This window comes from Ovis canadensis, chromosome 2 (genome assembly GCF_042477335.2).
Source record: "Ovis canadensis isolate MfBH-ARS-UI-01 breed Bighorn chromosome 2, ARS-UI_OviCan_v2, whole genome shotgun sequence".
In the NCBI taxonomy this organism is placed as follows: Eukaryota; Metazoa; Chordata; class Mammalia; order Artiodactyla; family Bovidae; genus Ovis; species Ovis canadensis.
This window is the reverse complement of record NC_091246.1, coordinates 242,135,167-242,150,472: the sequence shown is the minus strand read 5'-3', so window position 1 is coordinate 242,150,472 and position 15,306 is coordinate 242,135,167.

The following is a 15,306-nucleotide window of genomic DNA, read 5'->3' as shown; positions in this document are numbered from 1 at the left end:
AGGACCGATCTCCTTTAGGATGTATTGGTTGGGTCTCCTCTGCTGCTGCTGCTGCTAAGTCGCTTCAGTCGTGTCCGACTCTGTGCGACCCCATAGACAGCTAGTCCTTGTTTAATCTGGGATCTCAGAGGGCTCTGAGCACCAGACGTCCTGCTGGGTTCACTTTGGTTTTTCCGCAAAGAACTGGATCCCTGGGAGGGACATATGGGAGAAGGCACGGAGAGGCTGGAATTGTGGAGGCTGCATCTGCAGTCAGTCCTCCAGGGTAGCCCCCACCTACCCTGACCTCAGCGGGCAGGTGGCGGTCCTGGGGAACCTGTGTCAGAGAGGGAACCCAGAGCCTAGAGCCCGGCAGACTTAGCCGTGGAGGCGAGAACCCAGGGTGGCTGGGGCTAGATCTCCCAAGGTCTGGGTACAGAGACCTGCCTGTGAGGGAGGGGGGGTTACTGGGAACCAGGAGGCAAGGGTGCCTGCCAGCCTGCTCCGTGTGGACTGGAGGCAAGAGCATCTCTGGCAGCTGCCTCCCCAGCCCCTCTGATCAGAGGTGAACAAAGAGGAGCCTGCGCCCTTCCCAGGCCAAGGCAGGACAGCCATCGGCTCAAGGACCAGAGACCAGGCTGCCTCCCTGGAGGGAGACACCTATGAGGCCAGAGCATCAGGGGCAGAGGAGAACCGCGCAGCCTCGTCATCGCCCTGGCCTGTTTCCCTCCTCCCCTTGCAGGGCTGAGGTGGCAGCTACCGTGGCGGTGCAGACAGCCAGGGACAGGGCCTGGGGGCCCAAGGGAGGGGCTGACCTGGGAGAGGAGGGGGAGGAAGGGAGATGGAGGGGGTTGTATTAATAGCCCCAGCCCTCACCTGTGTTGGGCATTTCACACACTCTGTCTTCTTTAATCCTCACAATGGCCCTGGGAGCCTCTGTTAAGGTCCCCATTTTTCAGATGAGAACACTGAGTGTCCGTGATGATATGACAAGCCCGAGTCGCCAGCTGTTCAGTGACAGGGCCAGGTTCCCATCCAGGCCTGTCTGGCTCCAAAGCAGGTGATTTTCTTGTGCCCCAATCAACACAGACATGAAATAACCAACACCGATGCTTTTGAACTGCAGTGTTGGAGAAGACTCTTGAGAGTCTCTTGGACTGCAAGGAGATCCAACCAGTCCATTCTAAAGGAAATCAGTCCTGGGTGTTCATTGGAAGGACTGATGCTGAAGCTGAAACTCCAATACTTCGGCCACCTGACGCAAAGAGCTGACTCATTTGAAAAGACCCTGATGCTGGCAAAGATTGAAGGCAGGAGGAGAAGGGGACGACAGAGGATGAGATGGCTGGATGGCATCACCGACTCAATGGACATGAGTTTGAGTAAACTCCAGGAGTTGGTGATGGACAGGGAGGCCTGGCGTGCTGCAGTCCATGGGGTCGCAAAGAGACAGACATGACTGAGAGACTGAACTGAACTGAACTGAGTTGAGGACAGGCTCCATGAGGGCAGACACCAGGGCCGCAGCTGTAAGCTCCAGGAAGGGCCCCGGACTGAGAGTGGGAAACTGAGGCTCAAGTAGTGGCCCATCCACTTTCTAGATGCTTTAAGCCTCTCTCAGCCTCAGTTCCTACATTTGTTAAATGGGAATGATGACCCTATGGCAATAGCGGGAGGGTTAGCGTGAGACCTGTGTGCCTGGCACACAGCAAAACCTGAGCTGAAGCAGGATCTAAGGTTGTGCTCTGAGCTCTCTGCTGGCTCCTCTCCTGGAGATCTCTCAGTTCCTAACTCTTTCTGATTCCATCCATCCACTCATCCACCTATCCACGTGTCTCTCCATCACCCATCCATCCACCAATCCAACCATCCAATCACTGTCTTGTTTATTTACAGCAGGAACCTAGAACTGCTTTGAGCAGGTCCTGGAGGGAGACACTAGGAGGGATAAGACCATCCTGATGTCTGAAGGCCCTCCCAGTCCAGTGAGAATGGTCATAGGGGGAGGGACTGCTGGAGTCCCCAGGGAGCATTCTCCCTAGGAGCATCAGGGAGGATTGCAGGAAGTGGGGGCTAAGTTACCACCAGCCTCAGCAGAGGAGGAAGGGCATTCTGGGCAGAGGCACATGTGCAGAGGAAAGGAGGCACAGGAGAGCCTGACTTACTCGAGAAAAAGCTTAGTGTGACTGGATCCCAGTTTCAGCACTCAGGCAGGGGTATCAGGAGGGAGCAGGAAGAAACCGCAGCTTGAAAGGAGGCAGGGCCAGACTTGGAGAAGCCTTAAGTTCCAGGCCAAGAAGCTTGAGCATGAGCTCACAGGCAGTTAAGAGCCATCGAAGGTTCTTGAGCTGGGGCATGGTGGGGAAATACTCCTGTTAGAAAGCACCCTCCAGCTGCAGGACAGAAGTGAGAGGGGCAAACCAGAAGGCTGTGCATCTCCTGGGCCCAGTACTTCAGGGTCCTCCTTTCACAGAGGGCCTCCTGGCAGACAGGGACCACAGGCTGGATAGCAGTAGTGTTAGTTGCTCAATCATTTCCGACCCTTTGCGACCCCATAGACTGTAGGCCACCAGGCTCCTCTGTCCATGGAATTCTCCAGGCAAGAATACTGGAGTGGGTTGCCATTCCCTTTTCCAGGGGATCTTTGAGACCCAGGGATCAAACCGGTGTCTCCTGTATCACAGGCAGATTCTTTACTGTCTGAGCCACCAGGGAAGCCCAGGTTGGATAACTAGTGCTAATAGCTGGGTGGGGGAGGGGGGGTAGCGGTGGAAGGGATGGGTTGAGAAGTGGCCTGGGGTCAGTTCAACCCAGAGCCCTGCCAATGACCCAACACACAAACGCACGGCTCACACACCCCCACAAAGTCCAAGGGGGTCCTGGAGTCAACCTCTCCCCAGTTCCCAGCTACCCCAAGGGTCTCATCACCAAGGGGACTGTTTCAGCCCTTCTCTCACGCGCCCCTCCCCTCCCCTTCTCAGCAGGTGAGCTCACTTCTCTGCCCAAAGAAAACCCAAGCCTCAAAATAGAAACTCCCTCAGTTCAGTTCAGTTTAGTGACTCAGTCGTGTCCGACTCTTTGCGACCCCATGAATCGCAGCACACCAGGCCTCCCTGTCCATCACCAACTCCCTAGATTTCCCGAAACCAAACATTCCACCAAGCGCCACCCCCACCGCCCCGCCCACCCCCGCCCTGCCAGCACTCACAGGCCCCTCCTCTTCCTCCTTCTGAAGTTGGAGCTTGTCTCCTCGCTCTGCCTGGGCCCAGACCTGCTCCGTGAGGCCCCTCCTCCCCACCTCACTCTGTCCAGGGGGAGAGGGAAGCACTGCTTTAATCCCTATCTATCAACCATCTGTCTGTATTTATTTCTGTCTAGCGCTGTGGCCCCCTTCCCTTCACACGTGATTCATAGTTGCTTGTATTCAAGTCTCTCACCTTGTAACAAACAAGCCTGAACTCCACATCCCTGTCGTTGTATCCCTCTCTTTCCCCTGACAGCCCAACTTGTCAAACCACTGGTCCACAATGGTTGTGTCCCACCCCACCCCCCGCAGCGTGCACACACACACACCCCTGTGCCCACCACAGTCCCCATGCAGCCCCTAGGACCCTGCCCTTGTCAAGGCCACTCTGCCCTCCCTGCTGGTTCCCCCAGGAGCCACCTCTAGCCTGCAGCCACCACTTCCTGTCTGGCCTCTTCCCACGCTCAGCCCTGTCCACAGCCACACAGTGGCCAGAGGGACCCTCAGACCCAAATCCGCCCAGGTTCCTCCCCTCCTCACACCCTGCGTAGCGACTGTTCAGGGTAACATCCCAACTCCCTGGCATGGCTCCACTGCCCCCACCATCGTTTACTGGATGGATGGGTGGATGGATGGGGTGGGTGGTTGGAGATGGATGGATGGTGGATGAGAGATGAATGGATAAATGAGACATGGATGAAGGATGGACACAGGCTGGGTGGGTGATGGATGGGTGGATAGATGAGCATGTCAAGGACAACACATCCTAACAAACACTCAGAGCTGGTTCAGAACCCCCAGATTGTGCCAAACTCTCCCTGCCCAACCAGCAGATCTTCACCCCAAGAGAAGACAAAATCTCAGGATGAAGTACAGGATGAAGCCCTACTGCTCTGGAGACCTGGCCAGCCCTTTTTGCTGCTCTTCACAGCCATGACCCTATGAGGTGGGTCTCTTGGTCTAAGGCTACAGTCAAGGATAGGGTGGCTTCAAGCAGCCCAGTGGGTGGCCAAACTGGACGGACACCCAGCCTGCCTGAGCTGTGAACGTGAGCAGGGCACCCCTGGCGGGGGCTGCTCACATGAAGCTGTACTGAGGATTCTTCCCGGCTGAAAGCCGTGGGTCTCGGCACCCAGAATAAGCTCCTGAGGCTTCCACAGTGATGCTAATACTACCAAGAATGCCACCATGAGCTGCCGCCGCAGCTCCAAGCAATGACTCAGTGCTGAGCTCCAGGCCAGCCCCCCACCCACCTCACCCAGTTTCACCCCACCACAGCCCCTCAGGCTGCTACGGCTCCTCCCCACGTGACAGAGGAGGAAACTGAGGCTCGCAAGGGGCAGCAAGCTGCCCAAGGTGCCCCCATCCCGCCACCGGCAGAGCCAGGCGGGACCCTGGTGTCTCGTGGGCCTCCTCCGTGTCTCCCGAGCTCCAGCAGCTTCTCTGACCCTCCCGGAGACTGCCACCCACACCTCTACCTGCATGATATTGATTTTGATTCAGTCCGACCCTTTGACTTGAAAAGGCCTCCCCTTTTCAATTTGCCTCACCGTGAGCAATAACATCCATGAAATCAAGGTTTAATGCACTAATTGCTTGTGAGGTTTTTTCTGATATTCATTAAAATAAATACATGACTGGTAAAACAGAATATTAATGTTTGCCCATGCACCACCTGTGATCCCCTCTCAGAGGCCCCTCCCTGGGAGACTCCGCAGCTGCTGCTGGAGAAGAGAGGAGGGAGAGGGGTGGTATCTGAGCAGTGAAGCCCGCCTGGCCTCTCCCAGCCCAGCCCAGCCCAGGACAGCGGCAGTTCTTTCTCCTGGGGAGGCCCCACCTCATCTGCTGCCCCAGGCTGGGTCTTGGCAAAGGGAAACTCCCTGGCAGCTGGAGAGGGGCCTCCTGACCACCAGCCCCGTGAGGGAGGACCCTGGGGGAAGGGACCAGAAGGTTGCGATGGCCCCAGTGGGATGCCTGTGGGAGTGCCCACCACGTCCACTCCCCGCCAGTCCTGGCTCCTGGAGGAAGCCCCAGGCTTAGGACAGATTTCCTGGCTCTGCACCAAACACAGGAGAGAGGCGGGGAGGGATTGCTGTCCACAGGCCAAGGACTCCTGCCAGGAATGAAAGCAGGAAACTGCAAGGGAAAATTTGACACCAAGAGGAGGGAAAAGCCTTGCCCACTGTGGCCACACACCCAAGCAGCAGCTGCACCAACCATGGGGGCAGAGGGGAGGCAGGCGGCAGGCAGAGAGGCCCCAAGCGGGAGAGAAGGCTGCACGACTGGGCGGGGGTCTGTTCCAGCCCACACGGTAGAGGGGATGTGAGCAAGCTGGACGGGGGTCCAGAGGTGGAATCACGGGAGCCAGGGTCCCAGTCTAGGAAGGGGAGTCCTCCTGGAGGAAGGAAGACTCTGGGATCAAGTGGGGTAGACAGGCCAAGTTCAAGTCCCAGAACCTCTACTTGTCTGTGTAGGTCCCTTCTGGTCTCTGAGCCTCACTTTACCCAACCTATACAATGAGGATAATCGTACTTCCCTAAGTGGTTGTAAGAAATAAACAAGGTTAGCACTGTTAGGACAAGGCTTAGCCCATAGTAGGGCTTCCCTGCTGGTTCAGATGGTAAAGAATCTGCCTGCAATGCAGGAGACCTGGGTTTGATCCCTGGGTTGGGAAGATCCCCTGGAGGAGGGTATGGCAACCCACTCCAGTATTCTTGCCTAGAGAATCCTCATGGATAGAGGAGCCTAGTGGGCTACAGTCCTTGGGGTCGCAAAGAGTCCAACACGACTGAGTGACAAGGCATAGCACGGCGTAGCATAGCCCACAGTAAGCAGAGATTTATGTTAGCTCTTCATAGAGTTATACGTGTAGTTACTATTTATAGTTATACTGAAGTATATTATTGTATATTTGTTTATATATTTATATTATCGACATAATTATTATATTTTTGTTGTTGTTCAGTCACTCACCATGTCCAACTCTTTACAGCCCCATGGACTGCAGCATGCCAAGTTTCCTTGTCCTTCACTAACTCCCGGAGTTTGCTCAAACTCATATAAATTGAGTCATATTATTTATATATATATACATTTATTATTTGCATAATTATATGACTTATTTTAATTTATGTCTTAATGTATATAGGTATACTATGTACATTGTGAAGTGAAGTGAAAGTCGCTCAGTCATGTCCGACTCTTCGTGACCCCATAGACTATACAATCCATGGAATACTCCAGGCCAGAATACTGGAGTTGGTAGCCTTTCCCTTTTCCAGGGCATCTTCCCAACCCAGGGACTGAACCCAGGTCTCCCACTGGAGGTGGATTCTTTACCAGCTGAGCCACAAGTTAATATACCATAAATTGCAGTTTATAAATTATGTTTTATTATTATCACTAAAAGGCGAGGGGAACCAAGGGAGCAGATATGCTCTGCATGGCCTGGATGCCTTCACTCTTTCCCGCTTTCATTCAACATACAGGATTCTCAAGAGCAACTTGGAGCAACTCTGCCCCAAGAGGCAGAGTGGTGCTCATTCTCGGCCGTGACTACACAGTCACAAGCCCTCAGGTGGGCACCTTAGAGAGGACGGAGGGGCTGTAGTTGTGAGGGTGCCGGGGTTCCAAGGTCAGTTCCCAGGGACGACGTGCCTTGTGCGCGCCTGGGGCAGCCCGCGATAGCATCGGTGCAGTGAAGCTCAGGGCGGTGGGGGACTGGCCGTGGCCACATGGGGTCTGAGCACAGGCAGGTGGCCACCCTGGAGACCGTCCCCCTGCAGAGCCCCCTTGCCCCATCACTGGGCCAGGCAGCCACTCACACTTTACAAGGAGGCAGGAGACACAGAAAGGCCCACTTCAGGCCCTGGGACCTGGGGAGAACGTGGGAGGGTTGTGCAGAAAATCTGTTAGCAGATTTTCATGAGGGAGGGAAGGACCATTCTTTTTTTTTTTTCTTTTTTCTTGTTTGCCATGTGGGATCTTAGCTCCCCGACCAGGGACTGAACCCACGTCCCCTGCACTGGGATCCAGATCTTAACCACTGGACCGCCAGGGAAGTCCCAGGAAAGGGCTGTTCTAGATGTGAGGAGATGCGCCCCCTCCTTGAGGCCCTCGGGGGAGACCTGTGATTGAGACGGGGCTCCTGGAAGACCTATGACTGAGACGGGGGTCCTGGACCCAAACCCTGACGAAGATGCAGCTTCTGTCTTGAGCCCCTTGCGCCCCTCGCCCTGCACTGGGCACTCACACACTGGCTCCTTTCAGTCTTCACACCCCAGCCAGGGGGGAATCATTCTCCCCACTTCTTAGGTGAGCAAACTGAGACTCAGAGGAGCCCGAAGACACACAGCACAGGAGGGACAGCACTGGGACCTGGATTGTGAGGTGTCTGGGGCCCCCAGTCACCTCTGCCCCAGGGTCTCTACTAACCCCTTCCTTGGGCTGCAGTTATTTTGGGCTTGAGAACACATACCCTGATTTAGGGAGAGAAGACTTGACCACTGCCCACCCAAACAAGAGAGGGTAGGGAACAGGAAGATGTCTCCTGGGGGGCCTCCTGCTTAGCCCCCACCCTGCCTCAGCATTCAGGACTGAGCTGCCATCCCTAGTTCAGCAAAGCCCCTGAACAGGCCCTACGAGACAGGAGGTGACTCCAGCCCAGGCCCTTCTCAGAGTTCAGAGTGAGCGATGAGAATGGGAAGATAACACCCACCTCTGAGACTTACACCCACAGTCTGCCCTCCTGGGAGCCCATGTGTGCAGGAGGGAGGGGCAGTTTAAACGGATTAGAGTAGGTGCTACAGAGTGGAGTGATGGAACTGCCCCAGCTCACGGGAAGGAGTGCTGAACCCCATTCCTGGGCTGATGGTGCCACCCTGTGGCCAGCTTCCACCATAGCAGCCCCAGGTCTGCAATTCCAGCCCCAGTACAATTCCCTTAACTCCAAGGTCCAAAGTGATCCTTGAGATCTTCTTGCCCAGTGTCAGGGGTCCATTTCACAACTGGGGAAACTAGGTCACCCAGGTATCAGCAAAGGCTGAGTGGATACAGTAGGAAATAGTCCAACGGGTCTGAACAACAGCCAGGTCTTACAGCACCTAGAATGCTCATCTACTAAGAATTTCATCTCCAAGATAATAGGGAGCTTGAGAAGGTTCTTGAGCAAGGGTATATGTGTGAGTGTGACTGATCAAATGTTCATTGTAGGACAATCACTCTGATATCAGTGTGCTAAATGGACTGAAGAACAAGGCAGGAAAGCCAGTTAAGCTGCTATGGTCCCAACCTATGGAGGAAGGACTAGAACTTCCTTTCATCCTAGTGAATCTGAACCCCAGAGAGGCAACCTTGGTTTCCCCATTCATGGAAAAAAAAATTATTTAAAAAGGTCACTAACAAGTTTGAATTAAAAATTGCATGTATATTTCAAAGCACCTAATGGATGACCCAAAAAAGGTAAATCAGTGAGTGATCTAAGTCTGATTCTGATCCTAAATGTGCAAAGGCTGCCTTGCCCCCGCCAGAGCAGTCCCCTCCCCAGGCGGGCACAGCTTGACAGCCGCCGAGCCCCCTCCCTCTCTCCCCTCTTCCCCTCCCCCACCACGCAGCCGCTGGGATGGGGAGGCAGCACACTCACGTAGCAGGAGGCTCTGAGCATCTTCTGCCTCCTCCCATACTAACTGCATTTGTATCTGGAACAGATGGGGTGTTGGGACTTCCCCACCCTCTACCATTTTTCACAGAGCATTGGTTCAGGAGAAAATCGTGTAATTAAAAGAGGAGAAATGCAAAACAATCCCCTTAGCGGACTTTGCCATCTTCCCTCCCTTGTAAATCCATTAATGAACTGTAATTACAAAGACAAACCCCTTATTGAAACCTGGTAACCAATTCACTGGGGGGCCAAGAGACTCCTATTGTCAGCCACGACCTGAGGAAAGAAAGAAAAAAAAAAAACCTAATTAGTTTAGCTCTGTTTATCTATACAAAAATCAAAACAAAACAAACAAAAAAAAAAACACCAAAAATATCAGTTACAGAATAACTTGCCGTCTGCCAAAACACTGCAGCTGCCCTGGGGAGATGCTGGTTTTCCTTCTTTCTGGGACTTGTTTATAACCTTCTGTTAATCAAACTGAAAGCAGAGAGATGGGGGGAAATTACACAGAAAGGGGGCAGACTGGCAAGGGGACTTGGAGTAGCTGTGGGCAGAATTGAGATGAGCAAGCCGCAAGAGTTTGGATTTGAAAGATCCCAGGATGCCAGCCCCTGCCTTCCTTGGAGCCTGAGACGTGGTCCTTTATGAGCTCACTCCCCACCCCACCCCCATTCCCCCCATGCAGGGAAGAATGATGTGATCCACGGGAGCTGTTCCAGCAGGGGTTCCATGCTTCCCTGCCCACATTAGTTGGGACTATTCATTAGTTCTGCCTGCCCTGCTCTAGGCCCCTGCATCTCACAACCCCTCCTCCTTGAAGAACCACTGCCAAGTCGCTTCTGTCACGTCTGACTCTTTACAACCCTACGGACCGCAGGCTCCTCCGGGCTCCTCTGTCCATAGAATTCTCCAGGCAAGAATTTTAAGAGTGGTTGCCCTTTCCTCTTTCAGGGGGAATCTTCCCCACCTAGGAATCGAACCCACATCTCTTACATCTCCTGCATTGGCAGGCGGGTTCTTTACCACTAGCGCCACCTGGGTAGCTCAGGTTTCTGGAGCTAGAAAATCCCTTGCAGCCAACTCACCCATCACCGGGGAAAGCAGAGCCCCAAGCCTAGCCAGTCACAGCCTTGTCTCCCCCTGGCCACAATAATGGTTCAAGAGTGAGCGGAGGACCCAGTCAGACCCAAGGGGACTGAACTATAGGAATGGCCACACACTTGGAGCTGGCAGAGGGTCAGTGCAGAGCTGATGGGCTGTCTCCAGCCGGGGCCTGAGGCCGTGGAGGTGGAGAACAGAGTCAAGAGTGGAGAGAGACCGAGGCTTGACAACATTGCTGATCCCTGCACCTGACCCCACCCCACCCCACCCCATCCCACCCCATCCCACCCCCTGCAGCACCTTCAGCCACTGGATCCCACCGACTCCCTTCTCCGGCTTCAGCTGCTTGCTGCAGAGTTTCTGTCACTTGCCACCAGGAGCTCTAACACCCTCTTCTGCCCCAGGGTGCCTGTGGACCAGCCTTCCAGTGTTTGAGCTCACTGCTTCTCCTGCAAGCTGTGTCTCACTGTCCCTCCAGGCATGGAATTCCTCAGGCAGGAATGTTGGAAACAGGAAGCTGTCCCCCTTCCCCACCCCAGCATAATGGCCATATCCTGGGCACGCGCCCTTCTCCATTTGTTGCTTTCATAGAAAACCCTGAGGCTCCAGGTCCCCAAGCCACCTCAGCTCAGCATGGACTGGGACCAAAGCCAGGCCTGACCATAACAGCGTCAGGCCCACTGGGTCTAGCCTCTGAGCTGTGGCCTCCCCCAGCCTTCGTTCCGGAAGCCCTCCCTGGCACTGGGTTCTGAGTATTCTCTATGGCTGGCCCCTTCTCCAACCCCAGTCTGTTGAGGAGGCCCTTACTCCCTGCCTGGCCCCCACCAGTCCCCACCTCTGGGGTCCGACCCTGCCCCCTCTGCCCTCCAAGGTCCAGCTTCAGGCTCCTCCATGACCAGGTTTACCCTCAGCCAGACCGTGAGCCTGCTGACTGCCAGGGCTGAGGGTGTCGAAGGGGGGAGATCACTGGGGTCTGCAGAGCGCCTACTTGGCCTTGACATCTATTATCACAACCAGCAGAGCTCAGTATGGGCTGTTCTTGAGAAAAGCCTTGTCATCAGATAAACCAAGGAATCAGCTCTTCCACTGACTGGGACAAGTCTCATCACACGGAACACAGTCATACTGCCTCGGAGGGTCACTGCACGGATTCATCGGGGCCTCCAGCACCATCTTCAGAAGCAGTTTCTCAACTCTCCCTACAAGTTAAGCGTTTGAACCAGCCCAGGTCTCACTGCCTCACCCCGACAGGCAGGTCAGCTGCCTGCACCCGACCCAGCTCAGGGATGTGACATGGATGTCTGGTCTGTGCCCATCCCAGCTGAGGCCTCTTCGCAGCCCACCTCACACTCCATCTGAGGATTTGTAAGAGAAACAGGAGTCCTACTGATAATTCATAAGTCTGGTCCCTTTACCTCCTCACGTAAAACACTTCCATGGCTTCGCATCCCACCACAGATGGAGCCCTTGCCCAGTCTGGTCTTGGGCCCCATCCCTGCTCCTGACTGTCCCCCCTCCCCCAGGTAGAGCTGCATCCAGACCCTTGGAGGACCACGTGCCTTTCTGCCTCAGGGACCTTGCACGTGCTGTTCCCTCTTCTTGACATGCTCTTCTCCACCACCCCTCTCACCTTCCTCTTAAACCGCTTTCAGATCCATGCTCAAGTCCACCTCTTCCAGGACACCTCCCCACCCATGCATGACTTGACTGGACCATCTGTTATGAGCCCCTGTGGCACACCCTTGATCAAAGAAACATTGGCTTATCAAACAAACATTATACATCTGCTTTAATCATTAAAGAAAAGGGGCTGTTGACCAGAAGTAAAGAAAGTACATGTTAGTTGCTCAGTTGTGTCAGGCTCTTTGCAACCCCATGGACTATAGCCCGCCAGGCTCCTCCGTCCATGGGAGTCTCCAGGCAAGAATACTGGAGTGGGTTGCCATTTCCTCCTCCAAGGGATCTTCCTGACCCAGGGATCAAACCCACGTCTCCTGTGTCTCCTTGCATTGCCAGGTGAATTCTTTTCCACTGAGCCACCTGGGAAGTCATTTGGCCTTTGGGGATGCTTAGTAAATGTGGAAGGAAGGAGGGAGCAATCAGACAGGAACTGTCCCTGCAACCCCACAGCCTGCCTCACGGTTCCCTTCCTCCCCCGAGCCCCCCGCGCCTGCCCCGCAATATGTCGCTTTTCAGCTCCTCTCTCCCTCCCTACGCACCTCACTTTCCAGGCTTTCCCTGCAGTGCCTTCCCCTACAGGTCTAGCCCTCCCACTCCCCTCAAATCCCCCTCTGCTGCCTCCTCCAGGGATTCCTGCAGGGCTGGCCACACCCATACCAAGCCCTCTGTCGGCCTAGGTGATGACCGCTGGGAGAAGCGTGCTGTTGCCCTGCTTACTGTTGAGGAAGCTGACATCAGAGAAAGTAGGAGTTTGTTCAAGGCAAAGGGGTTGCAGGGGACTCACACCAGGGATGTGTGACTCCAAAGACAAGCACCTGCCATCACCTCCCCGCGGGACATTTCCTGGAAACTCGTGGCCCGATACTTGGTCTCTGCCAGGCCAAAGAGGTTCCCCCTGGGTATTTTGCTATCTTCGTTTCTCTGATTTCATCAAGGAAGTGTCCACAGCTTTTGGCCTTTGAGTACACAGTACCTGCTTCCTTGGAGACTTCTCCTCATTTATTCCATGCTGCTGGATCATCTCTCCATCTAACAGATGAAGAACTAAGGCCCGCAGGGAGACAGGGTGACTTGCGCAGGTTCATATAGGCAGAAATAAGTGTGGCTGGAAGGTCACCCATGAACACGCCCTCGGTCTCTTTTGTTCTCTCTCTCTCTAGCACCCAGACAAGGGCCTGGCATTGGTGTGGTACAAGTTTGCCAAGTGACTGTGTGATGGGGTGGCCACTGTTCCCAGAGGCCCCCAGGCTGGTACCCCTCCCTGCCTGGCCTCCTGAGCCTTGGGCCTCAGGCTGTCGCTCACAGCAGAGGGAAGGCTGTGCTCGCCTTGGCTTCCTGCTGGGGCCAGAGAATGGGCACCTGCTAACATAACACAGAGGGGCCAAGCTCCCTGCTGAGGAGCAGAACGCTTGCAGGGAGCCACGGTGCACCCTCTGGGGTGGCTTCCCAGCAAGTGGCACAGCTCCTTGAGGCCAAGTGGCCACAGCATCTCAAGGGACATCAGTGCCAGATGGGAGCAAGGGAGGTGCTGAGGAGCTGACAGGTGTGGGTGTGTTCCTGAGGCCAGGAAACCACCCCCAGATGGCATCAGTGATGCCAGCTCCACTCTGGATGCAAAGTGTGGGTGGGCACCATACTGAATGCCTCCTATTTTTTCCTTATTCACATCCTGCAACCCCACCATGAGGCAAGGCTAGTAGTTTTCTTCCACGCTTGTAGCCTGCGGGACTCAGGTGAAAGGCTCCACCAAGTTAGCAGGCAGCTGAGGAGCTAGAAGCCAGGATGCTCTAGTCACTTCCCAGAATTGAAAGTGGAGAACCAGAAGACCAAGGCCTCACACAGGTTGGGGGGAGATACAGGTGACGAGACAGCCGAGTCAGGGCTTTTGCATTGCATGAAACAGAAAGTGCTTTGACCATGTTTAACTTTGCTGAGGTTCACTGGGCGTCTCATGCATGGCCAGGCAGGGAGCGTAGCCATGCCTAAGTAGGGGGCCAGTGAGTGACCCCAAGTGGTAGATTAAAGCTGGCCACAAATTCCTTGTCACTCTCCCTCCATGGAGAAGAGGTGAAGTTTATCTCTCCGCCCTTGAACTTGAGCTAGCCTATAACTACTTTGACCAAGAAAATGTGGTGGAAGTCATACAGGGCCAATTTGGGCCTCAGAAACTTCTGGAAGCCCTGAGCTGCCATGTAAGAAGTCTAGCTCCCCTGCTGAAGAGCCCATTTGGAGAAAGTAAGGCCCTGAGACTACGTGGAGAGAGAGACAGACAAAGACAGGGACCCAGTCTGGCATCTGTCTCCACTGAGGCAGCAGTCACGTGAGCGGGCCACACCATACGTTCCAGCCTGGTGGGGACTCATCACTGCAGCCACAGCCAACACCAGGTGGAGCAGAAGAACCACCCAACTGAGCCCAGGCAGTCACAGAGTCACACAATAACAGGTGGTTGCTTCAAGCCACTAAGGTGGCTTGTTGACTTTGGGGTGGTTTGTTTTACAGCAAAGGGTCACTGAAACCGCCTTAGACTAGAAGGCCATCAGCAACTCAGCAAATGCTACTTTTTTCCCTCCTGAGGATGGCAACCACCAACCTCAGCCTTTCAGCACACCTGGAAGAGAGAGTGCCCATTTCCAGCAGCAGCTGCCAGGTAACTAGGGTCCACACTTCCAAATTCCCAGAAGAGAGGCAGCAATTGGCCCAACTTGAGTCACATGACCCCCTTTGACCAGTTAGCTGAGTCCAGGAGGCAAGGTTATCCTGTATCCACATGACCCTGCTGCCCTGCCCCCATGGACGTGCTGGGGGTGGGTTGTGGGGATAATCTCAGAAGGCAGGAAGTGTGGACTGAGCAATCGCCACAGGGGCTGTGACAAGGAGCCTCTTCAGACAAGAAAAAACCCTCATCCAGAGATTGGCACAAAACAGGGCTTTGCCAATTTGGCTGTGCCAAGGGTGAAAGCTGTGCAAGGTTGTGTGACTTTCACATTGCTCTTAGAAGGTGGTGCTGTTTTACCAACACACAGGTTAGTTCCTGGGTGTTGCTGGTGGTTTTAGTTCTACCTCCTTGATCTTCCTTCTACGGAAGATTTTTCAGGATGGTCTGAGCTTCTTATAAAAGCCTTTTACAAGCTCTCAAGTATGAGTCTAGTACTTATGCTAAAGGTGCTCCATTAAACAAGAATGGGTTCCAAGCTCCCCTGGGGGAGGTAAAGGAATGAGACTCCAGAGGCACCTGGGACTGGGTCGGGGGGACATGGTCATCAAAGACCTTCCTGGTACTGTCCCCGAGGCGGAGGCTGCAACTGTCTGTGCTGGGCGTGGGGCTGAGGCTGCTGACCGGAAGCAAGAGAGAAAATTCCAAGGGAAGGTGTGGTGCCGGGCAGAGGACAGAGGGCCAGCCCTGCTTATCACCAACCTCACACACACGCACTCACTCATCCCAGGGGCTCCTGGCAACCTAAACCTCTCAACTGGGGTAACAGGGCACCCTGCCCAACAGAAGAGACGGGACTGTGTCTTTCCCACAGGCCACCAGCTCCCTACCGCCTGACACGGGGCATAGACTCTTTGTGTGTTGCCTGAATGAATGAATGATGGATGGATGGATGGATGGATGTTCCTCTCTGGTGCCACTGCC